Below are 24,140 nucleotides of genomic sequence, written 5' to 3' on the forward strand. Positions count from 1 at the left end.
GTAATAGGCTGGCCTCTCCTTAGCATCACTAAGAGTCTCGCAAGCTTGGATGCATTAAGTCTGTTGAACAAGTTTCTATTAATGCATGCGTCTGTCGACTTCGTCTTGTATCGAGTCTTAAATTGCTCAGAGCACGAAGATCGAGAAATCTAATCAAAAAGTTAATTTCGCATGAAAGAGGTAATTCCGCACGAAATTACCATCTGGTAATTCCGCACGGAATTAGCTGATTTCGTTTGAGTCTGTAATTTCGCTTCAATGTAATCTCGTGTGAGTCTTGTTCGTGCGGAATTAGGTAGGTTATATATAGGAGTGATTTCGTGTCATTTGGTACGAAATTAAGAAGAGTGTTTCCGTCGGCAAAGCTCTGTCGAAGTGTCTACAGATTTGTAATTGTTACCAGATCAATAGAAAGACAGTTAAAAGTGATATTGAAGCTGAATCACACACAATATGTCTGTTTTCGCCTTTCATATTGTGTAGAACACCTCTGATCGACTCGTTCGGGTCCGAAAACGATCCTACATGTGGTATCAGAGCTCAGGAGGAGGAGTTCTGCAGATTTCAGCTTGATTTCATCTCTTTTTCTTACTTCTACACCTTTTTCTTCTTAATTGATCAAGTTTCCACGGTTAAAATGATCTGAATTTCACATTTTACAAGCAAAACAGTGTTTTTATGAATCCTTGAAAGTATTGGACCATAATTCAATCTAAAACTGAAAAATTTTGTAATTCCGTTTGAAAATCTGTTCGAACATGGTGACATCAGCATAATTTCGCTTGAAAATGTTCTTTAATTTCGCACGGGATTATACTGTTTAGCTAATTTCATTTGAAAATACTTCTAATTCCGCACGGAATTAGAATTTCGTTTGAGTAATTTCGTTCCAAATCTAATTTCGTGTGAAAACTGAGTAATTTCGCACGGAATTAACTTATTCCGTTTGAAAGTTACTAATTTCGTTTGAAAGACTTGTTTCAGGTTAATCTCGCTTGAAAGTAATCTCGTTTGAACTGGTATTCTGTTTGAAAGTTGTATTTCCGCATCAAGTGATCCCGTTTGAAGGCTAATTCCGTTTGAACAGAACAGTTAGTGAATTTTGAAAAACCGAAACATGGAAGAGGAGTTTTATAACGCTTTTGATACCCCGATCACAGTTACTCAGCAGACAATGTTGGAAAATGAAACGGGGACTATGCAAAAACCGCCTAAGCTAATGAACATCGAGGAGTATAAGGGTTGGGAGGAACGGTTTGAGAACTGGGTACAAGCTAATTACTTGGATGCTTGGGAATGAATTGAAACAAAATACGTTAGACCAACGAATAATGATGAAGAGGTGATTGTTATCAAATACCTTAGTGCCGATGAGAAAAAGAAATACAAAAATGAAAAGATGATGATTAGTTTACTGCAACAGGCAGTTAAAGAGGATATCTTGGTCTTACTGCAACACACTGGGAGTGCATATTCGATTTGGAAAGCATTACGATCTAAGTTTGTTGGAAGCCAAGAGATGATCAAAAACAAGAAATCACTTCTGAAAAAAGAGTTTGATTTATTCCGTGGTTTGAAAAATGAAAGCACAAAGCAGATAATTGTAAGATACTGCAATCTGTTGGTAAACATGAAAAGGGTTAGCATCAACAAAGACAATGAAGAGTTGATTGAGAAACTGGCTGATGCATTGCCACATTGAGAAGCTTGAAGCACGGGAAATGGAACAAATAAAGATTTCAAGAATGAAAGTGTTTGATGGTGAACAAGATATTGGATTGTATTACAAAGCAGGATTGAATGAAAAGACAAACATGTCACCGAAGGTTGAGACAGCATTCAATGTAAAATGCTCATCGGGAGGTTCATCTAAAGGATTAAGCAGCAAAACGAGTTTTTCATCATATCCATCATTTGATCCGAATTTGGCAACAATAAAGAATGGCAGGAAGTTACAGTGCAACATTGTTTTGAATCTTGAGGATGATCAAGATTATACAGAAGAAATTGCAAAAATCCACATGTCTTTGTTAGGGACTGTTTTAGAGTCATATGGAAGTTTTGTAGCCGGAAGGATCGGGAATCCAATGATTACAAAAGAGGATTACGATCAAATAGATGTTGCAGAGATGGAATTGATGGATATAAAATGGTGTTTGGCAAGTGTGTTGAGGTGAGCTGAGAAATTCAAACAGATCACAGGAAGAGATGATTTACGTGAGGCAAATATTTCTACTTTAGGTTTTGATAAATCTAAAGTCACTTGTTTTCGTTGCAGGGAAAAAGGACACTTCAAGAGGGAGTGCACTAATCGCGAAGCAAGTGGAGCTCAAAATCCATTCAACAACAATGATTACTACCGGAAGGCCATCTACCATCAAGTTGCTCAACATCCAAATCAACAACAGCCACAAACGGCACATGGAAGGAATGTGATTGAAGAATCTTCCAAGAGAGCTTGTATGGTGAATCAAGATGAGAAGAAGTCATCAACAGGATTCAACTGGGACAAATATATATCAGTTGATGGAAAAGCATGTGTGATAGATCAAGATGATGAAAAGTTACCTGAAGGGTTTAGTTGGGAAAACTTCAGTTGGGATGATTATGATCCTAACAAAACTCTAGTTCACACAGCTTTTGTTGCACAAATTGAAGAAGATAGTGATGATGACACTGAGTATTATGCTAAAAGAATGAGAGATCATTTGAAAATGATGGCAAAAAGCGACAGTGAAGATGATAACGCTAAAAAGAAAAAGAAAAAGGTCAAAACACCAGTGAGCAGTGATGATGAGGAAATTCCAGTGGTCAAAAGAAAAGTTAAAGAAGTTCCAAAGTTCAAAATTAATAAAGATGTTGATGCCAGAGAGATTCCTGTGAATTGTGAAACCTGTGAGATTATGAAGAAGAAAAACAGTGAGTTGATCAAAAACATGAACAGGTTGAAGGAATCTTATGATGTGTTGAACAAAGCAATGAATATGTACAATGAAACAAGCGATGAACAAGCAACAGCAATGACGACACTTCAAGGAGCATTCATGATAAAACAAAAAGTTGTGAACAGTTACATCGAGAAGTGTGCTGTTCTTGAACAGAAACTGGAATTACAAAGAATTGAAACTGAAAGAGTTAATCGTTTGTTGAAAAGTTACTCATGTACTTCTTATGTCATTGACAGGATTTATCCAACTATTGAAGGCATGAAGGCATTTGAAGATGATGAAGTAATTAAAGAACAGAAGGCATCTGAGGAAAAGATTCCAGAAAAGAAGAATGACACAAAGAAAAAGACTGATAAAAAGAATTCTGGTAAGAAACAAGGTGTCAGTTATAACAAGTGTCCACCCCCACTGGAAAATGGATATTTGCCCAGAAATCCAAACTCTGAAAGAGTCCAAAAAGCAACAAACTTACAATGGGAGTCTGAGCCTACAGTTAATTTGCCAGAAAACATTGACATCACTTTTACATCATCTGACACTGATCATGAGTCCGAGTTAATAAAGAAAGTGGTCGATCCGGTGTTGGAAAAGGATGAGTCAGAGGAGTCATTGTCGGAGTCAAGATCAGAGTTAAAGTCTGAGTCCAGCACTCCGAGTCAAACAGAAAAACAGGGCAAAAGGGTTTACAATAATGAATTCATGTTATCAAAATCTAGTTTGAATGACAAAACATTTAAAGTGGCATATACTTTGAATGATTCTGACAAATTATATTCTGATGAGGAATTTCCAATAAGAGGTGTTAAACCAGAAATGATCAAAAAGGTTTTCAAATTAACAGAAATCAATATTTCTGAAATAAAAGATGTAAATCTTACTGATAAACCTAAAAATACACCTCAAGAGTTCAACAAAGAGAAAACAAGAAAAAGGGTTACAGTTCTGGTTCTGGTTATCGAAAGAAACCAAACCATAATGGTAATTTCAAAAAGAAAGATTTAGGATTTACTCCACCAAAAAATCATAAAAATGAAAAATATGTTCGAGATTTTAAATCAAAGATGATATTTGTTTCAGGTACATCATATGAGGAAGAAAAAGAAAAATTGTTCAGAAATCAGTCAAATAGAGATTTCCTTGCCAAGAAGCAAGAAGAGATAAAGAATGAATTTGTTCAGAAGATAGAAACGAGGACCTGTTTCCAATGCCACTGTTGGACATATTGCCAAGAATTGTTTCAAGGCAATACAATCAAAACAGGGAGTTTCTAAACTGAAAGAGAAAATGGTTGAGTTTGAACCATCAATTGATAGAACAAAATTTTTCAAGAATTCTAAATTTGAAATTGGTGAATGTTCGAACAGGTTTTACAAGAAAAGAGCTAAATCCGACAACCAGAAATGGATTGTTAAGAAATTTGGTGATAGTTCTAGCGATGATTCTGGTTCATCAAAATCAGAGAAGCTATCTTCTGGCGATGAATCTGATTCCACAAAATCAGATAAGCCACAGGTTGAGGAAAAAAGTGAAAAATCAGTTCCGATAGTGGATGATGTGAATTTTCCACCACTGAGGGCTGAAAATTTTAAGAAGAAAATTGGTAAAGTGGAAATTTCAAACCAATTTTATTCTGATAAAAAGGTTTTTGATGTTGAAAAGGCCTTTAACCCCAAAGTGAAACATATCTATGGTAAAATGATTGACAGAAAAGTCAAAGGGGTTAAAGAGTTCTATGAGAAGAAGATGGGAGGTAAGAAACCGAGTGTTGGTAGTTCGGTATCACCCAAGGTTGGTCAGGCTTGGGTGGATATATTCTTTGAATAGAAAAACCTGACTTGTCGGAGCTCCCAGGTTGGTAAGAGTGGAGCAGGAATCGGCATCATTCTTTGAAATAAGTTTGATTGTGCATACCTTTATTTAATAATTAACTTGATCTACAAGTGGTAAATCAGGGACATTACGTTGTACTTGATTTTCTACAAATGGTATGCTTGGTTGGTGAATTTACAAGTGGTTGAAAAACAATATGATGAACCCCGAACCTACAAGTGGTTTATTAAAATCAACAAAACTTATTTTCCAGAAAAACCATTGTGATTAAAACAAACTTAAGTATTTTGAAATCATAATGGGAAAATAGTTTGTTGAAAAAGGGAGTTCTGATTGTTTATGCCAAGTGGATGGCGAATTGAAGCAATTCACAACAGTTGTCAATTTTCTTGTATAGTTTGTTTTCAAATTTCTTTAAATGTGTTTGCATTTTAGGGGGAGTAAAAATTTCAGAAAATCCAAAAACAATAGAAAATTTGAAAAATTCAAAAACATGATAAAATTAAAAATGAGTTTTGTCGTGAACAGAGGAAATGATAGTACAACAGTGGACTATCACAACATGCTAAAGAAATGTAAAGTCAAAAATGTGATAAACAATGTCACTGTGGATGTGCCAGTAGGTTTTTATACATTCAGTAGATTGTTTTCGATATATAAATCTAAATTTCAAACTTACTTATATCGTAGGGAACATTTTTGGATATATGGGTAACTCCCGAAATCTTGTTTGAAAGGTCCCTCTTTCTGAAATACTAGGTCTTTATACTCAGTGATATCTGGGGTATTATCCCGGGACTTCTGATTTTGCGGAAGCAATGGCCTAGTCCCCGTATAATACTTTGCATTTGCTTGAAATATAGTGCTGCCCTCAGTACAAAAAAATGATGAAACATTGAAAAATGCTAATCATGTGCTGTTGAAGAAAAGATTCTCTAACGGGAACACACCAAAAGTCAAACCGTCATCTCTCTGCTGAATGGAAGTTCTGACCTGAGCTCTCACGGTTTCGCATTTAACCCTTTACAGATATCATCTAGGTATACTCACCTGTAAGACTGAATATTGGGATCTGGATACGGGAGTATATTCAAGTGGTGGGACACGCGAATAGGTTTAAGTGATTAAAACACTAATCTCGTATCTCGAAACAGTTGAACTTTGTGTGAAAATTTAAAAGGACCAGTATACTGACAATCTAGGTGAATTGTTTAGAACTTAAAATGTTGAAAGCTTAACGGTGTTAGTGATTTGTCTCAAAATCTGATATGATCCTCTTACACAAACTCACAAACAGATTGTCTGTAAATAGTTCTTTAATGCATTTCATTTTATTCAAAAATTCCAAAAAGATTTTAAGTGTGTTTTAGCATAAAATTTTGAAAAAAGATCAAAAAGATTTTCGACAACTGGTGTTGGAGAGCTGATTTTCAAAATTCCAAGCGCTAAACATGATGATCCTTAATTTGAGGGGGAATTTGTTTAAAATGAGTAAAATTTTGGAAGATTTTATCTACAAGTGGTCATCAGGAGCTTGTTAAATGAAAAATTATTCTTTGATTGATCTTGTTCCTGTAAGTGGTAGACAGAAAGCATAAATTTATCAAATGTTATATTTGTGAAATTTACTGTGAGATAGAGATTGTGCAGGTTAAGTTAGAGCTGGGTTAATCGTTCCTGAGGAGCTTGTGGTTAGAGATAGCCAGGTTCCGATGCTTGAGGATTCTGTGATCAGAGAAAGCCAAGTTTCAATCCTGAGCAGAGTATGAGCCAGGTTACGATCTTGAACCTGTGAAAGCCAGACAGCGATACCAGCTTATCGAAAGGGGGAGTCTGTAGATGCTAAGAGCCAGGTTATGATTCTGAAAGCCTGTATTCATGAAATCTGCTGATGAACTTAAGGAATCAAGAGATCTGATCAAGAGAAACAAAAGCCAAGTTCAGATCCTGATAAAAGAGTTCGAGGGGAGTCTGTTGGTGCTGATAGAGTGGAGAAGAGAGAGATTTGAGGATGCTTTACAATGTAAGATACTTCGAAGAAGAGCCCGAAGACTGATATAGACTGAAGATGTTGAAGACTCGACACTTAAGACTCGTCAACATTCGAGGGGAAGTCTGTTAGTGCACGCGTCTGTCGACTTCGTCTTGTATCGAGTCTTAAATTGCTCAGGGCACGAAGATCGAGAAATCTAATCAAAAAGTTAATTTCGCATGAAAGAGGTAATTCCGCACGAAATTACCATCTGGTAATTCCGCACATAATTAGCTGATTTCGTTTGAGTCTGTAATTTCGCTTCAATGTAATCTCGTGTGAGTCTTGTTCGTGCGGAATTAGGTAGGTTATATATAGGAGTGATTTCGTGTCATTTGGTACGAAATTAAGAAGAGTGTTTCCGACGGCGAAGCTCTGTCGAAGTGTCTACAGATTTGTAATTGTTACCAGATCAATATAAAGACAGTTAAAAGTGATATTGAAGCTGAATCACACACAATATGTCTGTTTCCGCCTTTCATATTGTGTAGAACACCTCTGATCGACTCGTTCGGGTCCGAAAACGATCCTACAGTTTCCTCTTTATTTTGATCCGCCTGTGGATCTGTTTCAACTGTTTGTGATACTTAATATTACAATTCTATTCGGTTGAAATAAATCTATCTTTTGCTTCCACTGTGCATTTAAATTTGTGTTGTTTGACTATGATGATATCAACTACGTCACGATACTCCCCATCGGGCCCACCGGTAATACGTGGAAATATCGGGGTGTGATAACTACCAGACCACAAAGGCAGTGCCCCTTTATCCTTGGTCACGGTGTTACTTTAGACGCTTTATGACCACAACGTTACTTTAGACGTTGTTTAGGCTTCGATGTTACTTTAGATCCAATATGCCTTCTTTAACCTTTATCCAATGCAACATGCATATTTTTTATTACTTTATACTTTATCACCTTTTAAAGAAAATAGTTTGTTTAGAAACTATACCGAGTATGCACACAGCCCCTAAAAATAGTAATGTAAAGAGGGGTTTAGAAACTCATATGTGTAGATAATAAACTTTGTCGAGTATTGTACTATCCTGAACCTTGGCTAACCCGATAAAAGGTCACAAGAGAAACGGGTTAACTATGTGCCAAACCCACACTTGCGTTTGGAACAACACTAAGTTGTGCCTCAGATCATGGGCCTATCGTGATTGCGCCTACCCTTAGGGTTAATTGCACATGACCCCATAGGCAAAACCAGGCTTCCTTTCCACAAGGTTGCACTCCCAAGAGTTACCATCCAAAGAGTTGCGCCCCCAAGGGTTGCACTCAACAACCTTGCGCCCCTTTATGGTAGGTTGCGCTCACGCCAAGTTGCGATGTACAGTGAGGCACAACCGCTAACACCAACCCTAATCACCATTAATGGTGGTCAAGGGTTCTCTCTCATTAATCTATGCCAAGATCGATGCTTTATGACCCAAAACACATCAAAGGCATCATATAGATTCTTTATGACTATATACACATGATATGATGTCACCTATAACATAAAATTAACCTTGAGACAATCTAAACCCACAATCCGAGTTGAAGCTTAGTGTTCACCACCGAGACAACTTCAAATCCTTATCTTAATGGCTCAAAAATGAACCGTGAGCAGCCCCTCATTCGATATCCTTCCCAAACCGGCCTTAACCGAGCTTTTTCTCTCTCGACTCTCTTTTTTCTCTACAAAATGATCTGGAGGAAAACCCAAATGAAGCTTAAGCGTCTCCTTTTCTATGAATACTCTCATCGTCTTATGTGCCCCTCATGGATTTTCCATATATTTTCCTAATTGGGCTTAAGCCATAATTAATTTAATTAAATCCATACAACTAACATGGAAAATAATACATTTTCCTAATTGGGTTTACTCAACGGGGTCGATCGACCCCATGCTTTTTATTTAATTTTTACATGTAACGTATATTACGGTTTCTCGATCGACCTCGAGTTTTGAACGCAGACCTTCGTGATCTTTGAACTTATTTAAAAAATCAATCCAGACACTTTGCATTTGAAAAACAAAGTGAAAAGCAAAAAAAATGAGTATCAAATTTGATTAAGTAGTTCAATTCTTTGTAATTGGTTATTGAATTTTGCATTACCATTTTGCGTTCATGATTATCTAAATAACTTATTGTAGTTTAAGCCAGGCACAATGGGCGGTTGGGTAACATGTCAAAACGGGTTCTAGGCAAGATGAGTTCGGGTTAGAACGTGTCGTTCTAAAAAGGTATCAATTTACTTTTGGTCAAAATGGTTTCTGGCCATAAACAGATTTGAGTTGAGATGAGTCAGTCTAGGAAAAAACATATCAAAACAGGTTCATCCCCGCTATATCTTTTTATAGCGACTAGTGGCGACGGATAGAAGTGGCAACAACGGGGGTGGTGTGGTGGCTAGGCATGTGCACAATTTAAGGATCGGGCTAGTTATAGAGTGAACCACCCCAAACCGGTAATGTATCTACGCAAAATAGCAACTGAGGACTGGATTGACTTTACGGTTTCAGATGCGCGATCTATGATGTGCTAAAAGTAGTTTATCAATTAACGATTAAATTAACCTAATCTAGACACAAAGTTATACTCTAGACTCTCTAAAACTCAACTAAACTACTAACCGGCAAGTGAACCAATCGACTCTAGTAAACTAAGGAAGTCCGGAAATCGAACCTAGAGGACTCTTTAAATTCCGTAAATTAGACTAACTAGACCTAACTGACTGACACAACTATTTATTTTATGTTTCAAGGGGGGTTTCTAAACCTAAAGTTGCTATTAAATTAAATATTAACAAATTAAAACGAACTAAAGACGTAGACGAGATTTTTGGAGTTTTACTCAGATGATAGCGACTAGAATCCTAATCAACTCGGAATGGAATTCTATAGACGTGACTAAACTATAGAACCGGGATCATATTATACTAAACTTACTAAGAAACCGAACAGGACCCCAACCCTTCTCAGGAAGACACGATTGGAAACTAGCAAGCTACTAAAACACTGGTTTATTATGGATTTACTTACAGTCCTCCAGTTACGTTAACTAAGTACCTGATGTATTGCAAAATACATCTGTTTATCATGTAGAGTTTGTATTATTTTCATTTTGTATTCGTTAGTTTTATCTAGAATTAGTTACTTTCGTTCCATTTGTATTTACAGGCCTTGGTTGATGAAATCAGCTGAAAAGAGAGGAAAACGAGCTAAATCGGGCTAATACCAAGTGCCAGAATGTAAACCGGAGCTAGAGAGATGAGCTGAATTAAAAAATGTGAGTTTGATACCTGTCGTGCGTCGTGACAGGTTTGGAAGTGATCTCTGCATACTGCGATGGCTTACAGTTGACCCGGTTTAACTCTTACACGTCGTGTGACACGAAAGAATGGATGCGTACCCTTCACGTGCCGTGAAGGGGTATAATGCGCGGACATATTCGTTTTGGGGTAGGATTGTAATTTTAAGCCATATTTAAATATCCTTGAACCCCATTAAACCCTATTCACGAATTTACATCAATTGGGGATGAATTCAGCAGCAAGTTTGGTACTTTTGGAGCGGTTTTGAAGGCTTGAAGCTACGGTTTAAAGATTGGAAGCTGAGGAAGTCGTTCGGGTCATCTTTGAATCACTCTGGCTCTTCGTCATTTATTTCCAATTCTTTCTACTGTGTTTCTTGCATTTAAAATTACTTCTTTTGAACTTGTTTTCATGACTTTGCTTGGCTAATTTCTTGTTACTGCCTAGACTTGGATGATGGATTTATAAGTTTTGATTTTTATTATGTTTAATTAGTTATTTATGGATTGTTCATAAAAGTAGTCAGTTTGTTGTTTCTGTTTAATGTGTTTGCATGTTTTAAGTTGTTTTATTGTCTTTTGTTGCTTCGTATGAATCTTGGTGAGTGTCTATATCACGGAATAGATTCATACTAGGTTATAACTTTTGGTGAGTGTCTATATCACAGAATAAATTTATAATCTTTAGGGTTAATTGCGCAATACACCTTAGAAGTAATAATTGATAATTTAATAGTTTAAAGTGTTCTACTAATTTCAATAGCTGTGAGGTGCGAGATAATTGTTAGGTCTTCGTCATTAAATTGCTAAGTAAGATATCTATGAGTCTGAACTAGTTTCCTTAGTGATAGTTGTCTAACAAGTTAAACTGAAATTCCAAACTTATCCTAGATTTATAACCCGTGAGGGAGTGAATCATATTAGGATACTTTTGTAAACCTAGATAACCAGTGAAGGAGCCTAGTAACCGGTAAACATAACAGCCTATTTAAAGTTCCATTAGTGTCTCCTTGAGAAGGGTCGAGGGTCTTGTTCGATGTCTCGGTAGGTTTACAATATTAAGATCCCGGTTCCATAATAATTAATAAACATAATAATAAAGTCACTACTATAATAAATCAGGAATCCAGTTTAGGCAGTCGTTTCCACCAACTGGGTAAAACCTTAGTAATTTGTGATTCGGTAATTTAGTTAATTTAATTTAAATTGTAATTTTAGGATATTTAGAACCCCCCCCCCCCTAACAAAAATAAAAATGACTAGTGTCGTGTCCGTGTCAGTCTAGGTCTAGACAGAGTCTAATTAGCATAATTAGAGAGTCTCGTGAGTTCGATACTCGGACTTACTATAGCTATACTGCATTGATCGGTACACTTGCCGGTTGTGTGGCTTAGTTTTAGATCGAGTCTAAGTTTATAAATTTAAAGCTTAGAGTGTCTAGATTAGGTTAATTTTAGTAGTTTTTATTTGACCACTTATAGCACATCAAGTTTTGGCGTCGTTGCCAGGGACTCTTTGGCAATTGCGTTGATTACTTTGTTTAGACTTAATTGACATCATACGTGCTAGTTGCTTTTGTTTGAGTCGTAGGAACCTAAGTAGTCTAGTGTCTTTATTATTTTGTTGATTCATTTATTTTTAGAGTAGTTCTGTTGGTCTTTGTCGGTTTTTCAGTGGATGCCCCATACGCGTTCACAAGGACCGCGCGCCGAATCCACCAGTAGACAGTTCTTCCTTCTCCTCTTTCACACCAAAGGCTAGTAAATTTTCTACTTCCACTTCCGCCCTTTCTGACACTACCCTTCAATCTAAACCATCAGCCTTTGACTTCACACCGAAGTCATCACCACATAATTCACCACTACCTTCTCGTCCTTCTAGTCCACAACCCGTTGTGCCGAATATGGCAGGTCGTCAAACCGTCCACCAACAATCCACCACCGGTTTCACTGGTGTGAACTCGCCTATCACCCTTCCCGTAGTGAACAATGACAAATCCTAGCAGATCCCGTCCTATATCATGACTGCTATTAACAATTCCTGCCAGTTTCACAGTCTTGATGACAAGGATGCTCCTGCCCACATCAACCGCCTTACCCGAATCTGCAGCACTTCCCTATCAAAGGTGCTAATCTTGACGCCCGTTACCTTCAGGTCTTCCCATATTCACTTGCTGGCCACACAGCCACATGGCTTGATTCGCAGCCAGTAGGTTCCTTTCACCACCTGGGCTGCCATTAGTGATGCTTTTCTTGCTAAATACTTCCCACCCGCTAAAGCATCTCGCCTTCGCGATCAGATCCATTTGTTCCAGATGGAGCCTGACGAGCCCTACTATTTAGCCTGGGAGGGATTCCAAAGCTTACTTTCTCGATGCTCTCAGCATGGCCTGTCAGACTGGGCACTTGTAGAGAAATTCTACAATGGTCTCACTCCTAAGATCCGAGCTCGTTTGACACCTCTGCAGGAGGCCACTTAATGGGTTAGAAAACAGTGGCCAAATGACCTGTTTGAAAGTTTTGCTCATTCTGATGGTTCTGGCGGTTTATCAGCCTAACCCACGTGAACTCGCTTGAACTTGGGGGCTTCCTAGTACCGTGCCCCTTCCTCCTTAACTAATAGGTTTTTTTAGTTTTGAATTATTGTTTATCAGGTTAGGTTTATTTGATTTCACATTAGATTATAAATGCTCTAATGTGTAGTATAAATATACGATTTCGTATTTGATTAGAATTGTTGTTTATCACATCACCACCATCATTGCACCACCTCTGCATCACCTCACCACCACCAAAACCACCCACTGCACAACCACCATCTTCAACCCCGAGTAGCACCTCACCACCACCACCACCACTTGTTTCACCACCATAACCACCCACCTCCCATCGCATTGCACCACCTCACTACCACCACTACCTCGAACCCCACCCCCACCTAACCTGTAATCACCATCTACCATTGCAAACCACCACTATCTGAACTCAACACTAACCCCCAAAATCACATCTGAACTCAACACTAGCCCCCAATTCAGCAGTGATGGTATTGCCGGCAGGTGGAGATTGGTGGGTCTGGGTTTCACAAAGATGGCGATGGCAAAAAAAAATGAATTATTTGGGGTGGAGATGGAGGTTATTGGTGGGTACGATGGTGGATAGGTGGTAGTCAGAGAGAGTGGCAACGGTGGTAGACGAGTTTGCGGTAGAAATGGAGGTGATTTGTGGTGGTGGTTTATACTTAGGTTTAGTTTTAGAACAGAGAGAGAGAGAGAGGTGGTGGTGGTGGTTGTTGTTGTTCATGGTGAATAATGGAGGGGAAAAAAGGATAGAGGGAGTGTATATATATATATATATATATATATATATATATAGAATTGCGCTAAAATGAGAACCACCCCGAGTTGTAAGAACCGCGAGAACCACACCATCCGGGTCGCCGTTTACCACGATTTTTTTTTCAACTAGATGTGTGTATTATAAACACAGCCGTAAAAAAAAATTTTAAACGCCCCCCCCCCCCCCCGAGGGGGTAGTTTTTTACACCACAAGTTTGGTGTGAAAAAAGAAAAAAAAAATAAAAACACCAAACTTGTGGTGTAAAAAACTACCCCCTCGGGGGGGTGGGGGGGTGTTTAAATTTTTTTTACGGCTGTGTTTATAATACACATATCTAGTTGTAAAAGAAAATCGTGGTAAACGGCGACCCGGATGGCGAGGTTCTCGCGGTTCTTACAACTCGGGGTGGTTCTCATTCTAGCGGTCCCCTATATATATATATATATATATAGGGGACCGCTAAAATGAAAACCACCTCCGGTTGTAAGAATTATGAGAACTACACCGTACGGGGCGAGTTGGACCAAAATTTTTTCATAAACGTAGATGCGTGTATTATAAACACATTTGTAAAAAAAATTCACAAAAAAAATGTCATGTGTGTAGTTTTGAGCACCACAAGTTTGTGTCACCACAAGTTTGTGTTTACGGACACAAACTTGTGGTGCTCAAAACTACACACACGACATTTTTTTTTTTTGAATTTTTTTTTTTTACAAATGTGTTTATAATAAACGCATCTACGTTTATGAAAAAAAATTTTGGTCCAACTCGCCCCGGATCAAAAAGTTCTCATGGTTCTTACAACTGGAGGTGGTTTTCATTTTAGCGGTCCCCTATATATATATATATATATATATATATATATATATATATATATATATATATATATATATATATATATATATATATATATATATATAATTGCGCTAAAATAAGAACCACCTCGAGTTGTAAGAACCGCGAGAACCACACCCTCCGGGTCGCCGTTTACCATGATTTTTTTACAACTAGATGTGTGTATTATAAATACAGCCGTAAAAAAAAATTTTAAACGCCGCGGCCGAGGGGGTAGTTTTTTACACCACAAGTTTGGTGTAAAAAAAAATAAAAAAATAAAAACACCAAACTTGTGGTGTAAAAAACTACCCCCTCGGCCGCGGCGTTTAAAATTTTTTTTTACGGCTGTGTTTATAATACACACATCTAGTTGTAAAAAAAAATCATGGTAAACGGCGACCCGGATGGTGTGGTTCTCGCGGTTCTTACAACTCGGGGTGGTTCTCATTCTAGCAGCCCCCTATATAGATATATATATATATATATATATGTATATAGGGTGGAGTTATTGTAAAAAAGACCAAAAGTGTGAGAAAGGTAAGAAAGAATCTCAACCATTAGATCTAACTTAATTGAAAAGGGTATGATTGTAAATGCATTAACAAATTCAGATATGGTAATCCTTGATTTAAGCATTTGGAGAGAGAAAATCCTTGATTTAAGGAATTATAACCGTTCATAACATCATTCATTTAAATTTTTTTTTTTTTTTTTTGCATCATTCACATAAGCAGAGCATGTTCATGACATGGTGTTTTAAAAAAATTCATAGTTCAGTTCGTGGTGTTTTTACAAAAATAATATAACACCATTCAGTAAACAAAAAATATAACACCATTCAGTACACAAAATAACACCATTCAATACAAGATATAACACCATTCAATAAACAAAAAATAACACCATTCAGAAACAAAATAACACCATTCAGAAACAAAAAACACCATCCAGTAAACAAAAAATAACATCATTCAGTAAACAAAATAACACCATTCAGTACAAGAATATAACACCATTCAGTAAATAAATATAACACCATTCAGAAAAAGAAAATAACACCATTCAGAAACAAAATAACACCATTCAGAAAAGAATAACACCATTCAGTAAAAAATAACACCATTCAGTAAAAAATAACACCATTCATAAAAGATAATAACTCCATTCAGAAAAAAAAGAAAAAAACACCATTCACAAAAAGATAAAAACACCTCTGTATCATCTTCTCCACTTCCGGCACCACCACTGCCGCTCCGCCGCTGCTGTCATGTAGAGAGAGAGATCATCTGGTCGTGCGATAATTAATCAATGATCAAGACGGATGATGAAATGATTGATAAAGTTCGATCAATTTCAATCTCAAATTCTCGAAAACCTAATCCAAAATTAGTTCAAAATCTCGATTTCAATGCTAGGGTTTGGTTCCGGTAGGATGATGCAGATTCGTCTTCATTGACTTGTGGTTTCTCTCTCTAGTATTCATCTTCACATTGATCACTGTATCAGATCAACTGATTGTTCCGGCGGTAGGATGATGCAGGACGGAGGAGATCGACAGAGAAGATGAGGCGGAGGAGATGAGGGTAAGCTCTGGTCGTGCGATTGGAGAGAGAGATCGAAATTGTAGGGATTTTGATTACAGTTACCTATTTTGGAATGGATTTAAAGACTTTATTACCCCTAGAATTTTCAATTCAGTCCAAAAAGATAATACAAATTTTACAATTTGGTCCCTATTAATCTAAACCATTAGATCAAAGATCTAATGGTGTAGATTCTTTCTTATCCTTCTCACACTTTTGGTCTTTTTTACAGAAACCTTTACCTCTAATATATATATATACATATATATATATATATATAGGGAGCCGCTAGAATGAGAACCACCTCGAGTTGTAAGAACCGCGAGAACTACACCCCACGGAGCGCCGTTCGCCGCGATTTTTTTTTACAAGTAGATGTGTGCATTATAAACACGGCCGTAAAAAATCACGGCGAACGGCGCTCCGTGGGGTGTACTTTTTTACACCTCAAGTTTGGTGAAAAAAAAAAGAAAAAAGAAAAAAAATTAAAAAACACCAAACTTGAGGTGTAAAAAAGTACACCCCACGGAACGCCGTTCGCCGTGATTTTTTACGGTCGTGTTTATAATGCACACATCTACTTGTAAAAAAAAATCGCGGCGAACGGCGCTCCGTGGGGTGTAGTTCTCGCGGTTCTTACAACTCGGGGTGGTTCTCATTCTAGCAGCCCCCTATATATATATATATATATATACTAGTCGTTTACCCGCGCGATGCGGCGGGAAACATATCACTTAGGTCGGTGAGTTTAGGGCTATGTTCAGGGCGGTTCGGTTTTGAGCCATAACCAAAACCAAATTCGCGATGGAACGAAAAACACAACACTTGTTAGTAATTCTAAGCGTGTGCATGAAAAGGTTCAGTTCAGTTGGGTCATAACTAAAATCTAAATATTAGGTTAAGGTACTTCAAAACCGGTCATTAGGGATTTAAAGAGTTTTAAAAGGATGTAAACAAACCAAACTGCGTTGGCGACAATTTACGATTCGGTTGAATTAGGTTTATTCGCGTTGCGGCGGAAGATTAATGCCTGTGGTGGAAAACCCGCGCGATACGGCGACGGCGACAATTTACAATTCCATTGATTTAGGTTTGTTTGCGTTGCAATGGTAACTAAGCGTTGTTTACAATAATGTTGACCCTTTTTTCCTTTTACATTATATCATAGTAGGACTTATGAGGAATGTGATGTGAACTTCATACAAAAGTGATTTTTTTTTTGTAAAGGCGTTAATATAACAACGATTTTCTTTGATGTCTCCCTTAATATGTACAACTGTATAAGCACAGTAATAGCATAACACTTTCATTTGCATGTACCTTTGGTATATTGCGTTTTTGTCTTTATCACTTAAGAGCGTATGAATAAGTTATGAAATTAAAGACTTGTAAGATACTTTCACTTGTATTCACGCAATCAACACATCAAGATTCAGACATATCCCATAGCTGGCAGTCTAGCACATAGAGACCATAATTAATGCAATAAAAATCACAAATTGACACGAACACGGTCCATTTACACTTCAAATTTTCTAAATCAACATTTTTATGAAATAAAAAAAGTAAAAACCAATTACGTCACACGTGTTCACAGGTTGACTATTTTTCAGCAAACAGTTGACTAATGAGACTAAAACATATAATCATGTCCATATATGATTCGCTCAGGCTTGAACTCGCTACAACCCAAAGGTCGTGAACCCATTCTTAGCCAAAGCAAACACTCGGGATTATGCCTCCGACAACCTCCCAACCAATACCAGCAATCTCTGAGGTTCAGCCTAGCAAATCTCTTTGTACCTGAACTCACATCCAATTCCCAAAAAACACAATTATCAACACAGTTATTTTCGAGAATAGAATCCATCATATGTGGATTAGAAAGAAATCAGAAAGACAAACTAACCTTGACTGCTGTTTGGTCTTCAACAGCACCATTGAATACCCTAGACGAACAAATTCGGTATTCAATATCTATTTAACAACCAAAAAGACGAACAAATAGAAGATTATTATACAAAAAAGCGATAATCAAAACACATACGTTCAAGCTCTTGTTTAAGAGTCGGTTATGATGCCTTTTGTATGTACAGACTCACTTCTACAACTGGAGTAGTCCATTTAAGTTGAAGGCTTGAAATTGATCATCATCCTCACATCGTCACAAAACAGTCCGACATTGAATACATATAAGAATCGTGCATACACATATATCCCTGCAGCGCCCAAATGCACATTCTTGGCGGATCAAAAGGCCTATCAGGCCAGTTTTCAATGGCTTCCTGTGACGCATCGTCATGCCAAACCTCATCGGTTCTATGCATATGTGCACCTGGACCGGAACCCGTCCCTGGTTTAAGAAAGAGCCACGTCATTCATCAAACGACAGTAACCAAAAAATCTCAATACACTTATCCAGAAGTATTTAATAACCTGATAGAGGCCGAGTAAACATGGATTTGATTCTTTCAAGTTTTGGTAGCACCTGCATCAGAAAAATGAGCACAAATTAGTTCAAACAGTTTCTCACATGTTAGTTTCTACCAAAATAAAATCTTTAATGGTATAAAACAAATTAAATAATCAATGTACATTAAATAATAAAGTGACAATTGCCATGGCATACATTTTCTTCATGTCCTTAAAGATTGTGTTTCTTCTGCTACATTAGTTGTCTTTCTCTTTCATGAGGACTCAAAAGCTGCAAGTCTGCATCTGCATTGGCAGGTATGGCTCTCTTTCTCTCTCTATCTCGTTTTCTCCCCCTCCTAAAACTATTTAAATGTTGAATTGTGGCGCTCAAATATCCTCCCGCTCACCTGTGGTCAGACATGAAAAAGGGCCCCATATTCTTTCTAGAAACAAGATGCAAAAATCAACAACCATAAGAAGATAAAAAAGATCAATTGATTAGGGTGTGCAACTCTCACAAAAGCTAGTTCAGGATCCATAAACCCAAAGAAACAAACCTGAGATTATATTTAAAGATCTGAATACTTAAACAACTAAAACACATGAGGATCATACATAAGTTAATCTCTTTTATTATTATTATACTTTAAATAAAAGAGGCAACTTTGATCACTAATTAAATAATTAAAATAATTGAGTTTAATAGAGGGGACCCACCTATTTTTAACCAATAAATCTTTTTTTTAATTTTGTTTAATAGAGGGCTTTATACCACAACATGCAAGTTAAAAGGAGAGGCTTTAAAGCCCCCCATATGACGTGACGCCTAGGTGGATCTGACGTGACGTGATAAAGCCTCTAGGGGCTTTATACCACACCCTCCAATAACTCAAATATCAAATAGTTGACCGAGTCTCGTAAAAGAAACCTTTAAGTTCATGTTCATGCAAGTGAGGTGCTTCTGATTTGTTTGAGTTTTAATATTAAAGATTCGTTGGTCAACAGTAGCTGGCCTGATCTCTCACGGTTATTTAGGTTCATTAGTTGTTTTCTAGCTTCTATTTGAAGTGATATAATGTTCCTTCTTTTGCATCTGAGCATGTACTATTTTGCAGGCAACAATAAAAGTAAATTTGATTTCTTTGTTGCTCTTGTTCTTTAGTGAGTTTAATTTTTTTGTTTTAACAGCCAATCCAACTTGCGTTGATTAAACAGGCATTACAACTGTATCCAGCAAGGTATTGGTTGCACTATACTCAGGACCAAAGAACAGATTACATCTAATAACAAATCCTAAACATCCCAGCCTTAGGTACCAAAATTGCAAAACCCGATACAAAGTAATGAACAAATTAATATTTCTTGAGCAGAAGGCAATGTAGTATTACGAACCAGAAGCAAGCCATGAAAAATCTTCGAATTAGCCGATCTAAGTATTGTCAAATTTGTAACTGATGACCCGTTTAGCTCCGTATCTCCTCACAGTTGTTGCATACCATGAATTAGACTTCTAAACGGGTAGGCAATGATCTAGTAGGAAACAAAAAGTAAGCAAAGAATTAGCGGTCGGTGATGCCCAAAGTTATTTCTATTACATAGTAGTTGGTAATTCAAGGTTTCAACCGAGGAGTTGGTAAGAATTATACAGTTAATATGAAATTAAAAAAATTAAAACCTTTTAGCCATTGAGCTTCTTACAACACCATGAGGTTGTCATAATAGTGAGCCATCAAGCTTCCGAAAGCACTATGATGTTATAACTTGTAATATATTATATAGTCATCAAGTTTAAATGTTAACCTCATGAGACTGAGACACATTAGATGTTGCTGGAGTCTTCATATCTGAAGCAGCTGAGGTGGTGCCTGGAGTCTGGTGTTCAGGTTTCTTGTGGTATCCATCATAACATGCTCAAAACCCTTTTACCCACCTTCAACTACAAACCCTTTCCTGTTGTTTGTAGAACCAAAATCAAACTACGTTAACTAATTATAAAGCGCACTAAATTATCAGATATATAGGTTTGTTAGTTTTAAGAAAATGACATATTGGACCTAATCAAAGGAACAATTATAATCCTAATTAATGAAATAAAATAGTATAAGATTTATAACAAAGTAGACCAGAATACTACCTTGGTTGTACAACTTTCTGGATTCCCCTCTTGTATCCTTCAGCTTTGAATAAATCAGGCGAGTTCAGTCATGAAACAAACTGATCAGCAGACCATGTTGCAAAAATAGAAATAGCAGTTATAACAAACTAAGGAGTTGGTAAGAATTATAAAGTTAATATGAAATTAAGAAATTTAAAACCTTTTAGCCATTGAGCTTCTTACAACACCATGGGGTGGGTTAGGTGGGTTAGGCTTTCTTCCATTTCCTTTTGTACTTCTCCATGCCTTGCTACACCTCTAATCGAAACGGTTCTGTGTTGGTGCACTGTTTAGGCTGCGCTTTTGGTGGAAGAACATGTTTTAGTGTGACAGGAGAGTGCATTCCAACGCCACATGTTTTAGGGAACATTTTCTATTTCAGTTGTGAGAGTACATTGTTTCATGCATTTGCTTCCTTATATGAAGTTGTTGAGATTGATCATATCACACCTTGCGGCCACTCGTTTCCACACCATTGTCTCTGAAAAGTGAATAAAAAGTCGCATTACATTATAAATATGATACCATGTAAGAAGAAAAAATATACACACAACCCTCACCTCTGGATTCACGTATGCAATTTAAGAAAATAAAATTGAAAAAGGAAACATAACGTACGATCTGAAGCCTATTCTGTAGGTATTTCCGACAAAATAAAAGTCGCAAGATGACCATTCTGCCCTTCCAGTATAACAAATCTACCCTTCTAATATGACCATTCTACACTTTTATATTGCCTCGGCTAAATGTGTGGTTTGCTCATATCTTTTTCATTAAAGAGAGATTCTTCCAATTAAAAGAGTTTAGAGCTTGATTTCTACTTTCTAGAAATAAAGGTATTAAAAAATTCCAAATGGTAGCTTCATCAACAATAGCAAATTCCATATCCCCTACTAAAGAAATACTCTCAAGCAGACCAATTGCTATCACTATAAGATCAAAATAAGGAGAAATACAGAATGAATAGTCAACTATATGTTATTTGTGGCAAATCAGCTGCCAAGATGGTTTAATAAATTGATAGCATACTTGAAGCCATTGATAAAAACAATTTTAATAGCATATTTGAAGCTGTTGATAAAAACAATTTTAATCGCATACTTGAATAACTAATATCATGTCAAGGAAATAAAATGATATATATAACTTCACAAACCTTATCATCATATACTATTGGGTTAAGTATCTAACTGGAGACATCTGAATCTTTAAAAGTTGCTTTAAATGATATCGATGAAAATTTGATGGTACAGTGTGCGTGTTGGTGCGCGTGGGTGTTTTGTGTAAGCAAGCCAATAGGATACCCAAATCCGAAGCTGCAAACAAAGTCATTGCTGCAAAACATTAGCAACGTTCATATCTAATATAACAGCTCTGGATGATCAAACAGAAAAAATATAACAAATTAACTCAAACTAAGAACTAATAACCAACCAATCAGAACAGTAAAAAAAAGCTAAAAAGGGTCACTTACTTCCTCAAATGAATAAATTAGGGTATCAGGTGATGAAAAAACCAAATAAAACAGCTCTGGATGATCAAACAACCTGAAACAGAAAGTAGAAGACAACATCGATGAATAAAAGAAGCGATCAGAAACAAACACGTTATCAAAATCAGTAATCTTACAACTTGTGCCTTCTTGAGTTGTTTAGCCTTCAAATCAACCTGTCATCATCATCAGACTATTTCTACACTGATACTTTTATGTAGAATTTCAAATGGTTAATATAGTTTTATATAGTTAAAAACCTCCCTGATTTTGAAACCACTGTCAAAGAAACCGAAAACCAAATGAAATCTCCCTAAAACATAAAACACATAAAAAAAAACCTATAAATTTAAACAAAAATAAATCTACTTACAAATAAACCATAGATCTGGCCAGATCTTCCACCCACAACCACCATCGTTGACGAACCCACAACCAAACGGAAGATCTGAAACATTACCCAGATTAGATTCAAATAACAAAAAAAAAAGATACGGTAAAAAGAAAGGTACCCTACGGTCAAACCAGTAGATCTGGTGTCGGATCTACCGAGATAGTGTCGGATCTTGAAGCCACCGGGAAAGAAGCCATAGAAATCGATCTGGTGTCGGATCTGCTGAGATAGCGTCAGATCTACAGAGAAACCCTAGATCATGAAACGAATGGTTTCTCAGTGAAACCCTAGATCATGAAGCAACTGTTGGAGTGGAGAAGGAGAGAGGACGATGATGGCGACGACCGGTTCCATGGATGAAAGGTGGAGGAGCGGTGGAGGATCTAGGGTTTGTAGAGAAAGGTGGAGCGGCAGGATGGATGAAATGAATTTTGTGGTTTAGATAGAGTGATAGAAAGTTTATATTGGATCCATCAAAGTAAAACAGGTCAAGTTGATCCGGGTAAAATCCGCGTGAGTATCAGCATGTGTTGAAAACAATTTTTCAACCACTTTGTGCTTAACAGGTTGTACAATGGGCTTCAAAGACTTATAAAATGGCAAATGACCATTTCTATCCTTCCTATATGCTTTATAAAGTAGTATATATATATATATATATATAGGGGATGGTTCAAATGAAAACCACTTTTATTGTGAAAACTCGAAAACTAACTAAAAAAAGCCTAAAAAACACACAAAAAATTTTTTTTTTTTTTCAATTTTTTTTTTATAAAAATCGCTAGTTTTTATATATAAAAAAAACTTTTTTTCAAAAAAAAAATAAATAAAAATTTTGTGTAGTGCACATGTGTAATAATACACATGTGTAGTACACATACATATGTGCAGTATTAGACATGTGCACTACACAAAAAAAAAAATTTTTTTTTTTTGAAATTTTTTTTTTATATTAAAAAACCTGCGAAATTTTGATTGCAAAAAAAAATTAAAAAAAATAATTTTGTATGTTTTTTTGGCTTTTTTTAATTAGTTTTCGAGTTTTCACAATAACTAGTGGTTTTCATTTGAACCTTCCCCTATATATATATATAGGGTAGGGCTAGGTAGAAAACCTTAAAAATTTGAGAAAACCCTAGAAAACCTAACCTCCCGACTTTTTTTTTTTTTTGAAAAAAAATAACACATGTAATATACATGTTTTTAAGAGTTTTGAGCCAAAAAAAATCAAAAAAGCGCCGAGTGTTTTTTTTAAAAAAAAATAAACAAGTTTCAGCACTTTTTTTGTCTAACACATGTTAGTGAAAAAGTTGCTGAAACTTGTTTATTTTTTTTAAAAAAAAAAACCACTCGGCGATTTTTTGATTTTTTTGGCTCAAAACTCTTAAAAACATGTATATTACATGTGTTATTTTTTTCAAAAAAAAAAAAAAAGTCGGGAGGTTGGGTTTTCTCAAATTTTTAGGGTTTTCTACCTAGCATTATCATATATATATATATATATATATATATATATATATATATATATATATATATATATATATATATATATATATATATATATATATATAGTATTTTAAAATGTTTTCTTTTTTTAAAAAAAAAATTCTTTTTCATATCGTTGACAATATCATCATCCATATAATGAGCTCGCTAATGTTTTTTCTGTACACATCACCGTCCATGTCAATAGCCATGTCACCAAAAACTAATTGAGTTAGTCCCCAGTTGAAAAAAGGCTTAGTGAAGGAAAATAGTTTGAAAGTTTAGACTATCATGAAAAAAATTCTCAAATTGAGATTATTGTC

General features: G+C 36.3%; 1 long non-coding RNA gene across 25 annotated transcripts; it reads right to left on the bottom strand.

The window, feature by feature from the left end:
• Positions 1-17,334: 17,334 nt before the first annotated feature.
• On the bottom strand, positions 17,335-22,774 carry LOC110922635. 25 transcript variants are annotated; one of them, XR_004893759.1, is made up of 14 exons: positions 22,451-22,773; positions 22,312-22,386; positions 22,076-22,217; positions 21,921-21,993; positions 21,603-21,762; positions 20,607-20,927; positions 20,426-20,505; positions 19,967-20,241; positions 19,684-19,821; positions 18,506-18,698; positions 18,313-18,364; positions 17,924-18,229; positions 17,786-17,825; positions 17,335-17,679 (listed from the first exon to the last, which is right to left on the bottom strand). It is a non-coding gene; the product is annotated as an uncharacterized LOC110922635 (long non-coding RNA). The 25 variants fall into 25 exon arrangements; XR_004893753.1 differs by having other exon boundaries at positions 18,506-18,734; positions 20,092-20,241; positions 22,076-22,114; positions 22,456-22,772; XR_002583329.2 differs by having other exon boundaries at positions 18,506-18,734; positions 20,092-20,241; positions 22,456-22,772.
• Positions 22,775-24,140: the final 1,366 nt, after the last annotated feature.

The sequence above is a fragment of the Helianthus annuus genome, chromosome 5, assembly GCF_002127325.2.
Source record: "Helianthus annuus cultivar XRQ/B chromosome 5, HanXRQr2.0-SUNRISE, whole genome shotgun sequence".
In the NCBI taxonomy this organism is placed as follows: Eukaryota; Viridiplantae; Streptophyta; class Magnoliopsida; order Asterales; family Asteraceae; genus Helianthus; species Helianthus annuus.